Source organism: Lactuca serriola, chromosome 4 (genome assembly GCF_051521515.1).
Source record: "Lactuca serriola cultivar US96UC23 chromosome 4, Lser_US96UC23_V15, whole genome shotgun sequence".
Classification (NCBI taxonomy): Eukaryota; Viridiplantae; Streptophyta; class Magnoliopsida; order Asterales; family Asteraceae; genus Lactuca; species Lactuca serriola.
The window spans coordinates 39,428,282-39,429,196 of NC_136411.1; the positions used below are offsets into that span (position 1 = coordinate 39,428,282).

The 915-nt window shown below is 41.3% G+C and overlaps 1 non-coding gene across 1 annotated transcript; it reads right to left on the reverse strand.

The window, feature by feature from the left end:
* Window positions 1-206: 206 nt before the first annotated feature.
* LOC145103536 (small nucleolar RNA R71) lies at window positions 207-313 on the reverse strand. The gene has a single exon (XR_013706622.1). It is a non-coding gene; the product is annotated as a small nucleolar RNA R71 (small nucleolar RNA).
* Window positions 314-915: the final 602 nt, after the last annotated feature.

Below are 915 nucleotides of genomic sequence, written 5' to 3' on the forward strand. Positions count from 1 at the left end.
AGCATTTAGACGAGGTCAATGATATTGCAGATTATTTTAATACTCCTAATATCCCAAGGGAGACAACTTTGTTAAGGATGTTACTAGTCACTTTCAAAGGAGCTGCAAAAGACTGGTTGAAGGCTCTTCCATCTGGTACAATCATCACATGGGCCCAATTGCGTGAGAAATTTCTAGATCAATTTTGCCCACCTTCCAAAATCTCTAAACTCAAGAAGCCGATTGCCAACTTTGAGAAAAATCCGGGGGAGTCATTATACGAGGCATGGGAGTGCTACAAGGGGTTGTTAAGGAATTGTCCTCAACATGACCTCAATATTCAGCAAGAAATGTCGATATTCTATGATGGGGTGAATGTCATGACTAGGCAACTCCTTGATTCACAAGGACCACTAACGAATAATAACCCAAATCAGGCCAAGGAGCTGATCGAAGAATTTTCAAGGCACTCTCGTGAGTATCACAACCCAGGGCGTGATGGAATAAAAGGCAGTGGAGGTGCACAAACTGAAGAGATGGTTGTTGTGATGACAATGCTTAGCACTATGGATAAGAGATTGACCCAAATGAACCAATCAATTCATGCAATTCGAGTTGGTTGCGAGAGATGTAGTGGCCCACATTTGACAAGGGATTGCAATATGGATGAATATGGAAACAAGAAAGCTCAAGTTTGCTATTCAAGTGGGGATAAATACGATGGAGATTGGAGAAAACCAAAGAAGGAGTGGTTGCCTTACGATGAATACAAGAAGAAAAAAGAAGAGAAATTTAGGCAAACTGGCCGGGGTTTTTACCAAAGAGAGCAACCACCAGCTGAGAAGAAAGTTGGTCTAGAGACCATGTTAATGAAGTTTATGGAAGCTTCAGAAAAAAAGCATGATGCTACTGATGCTGCAGTGGAATATCAAAGAA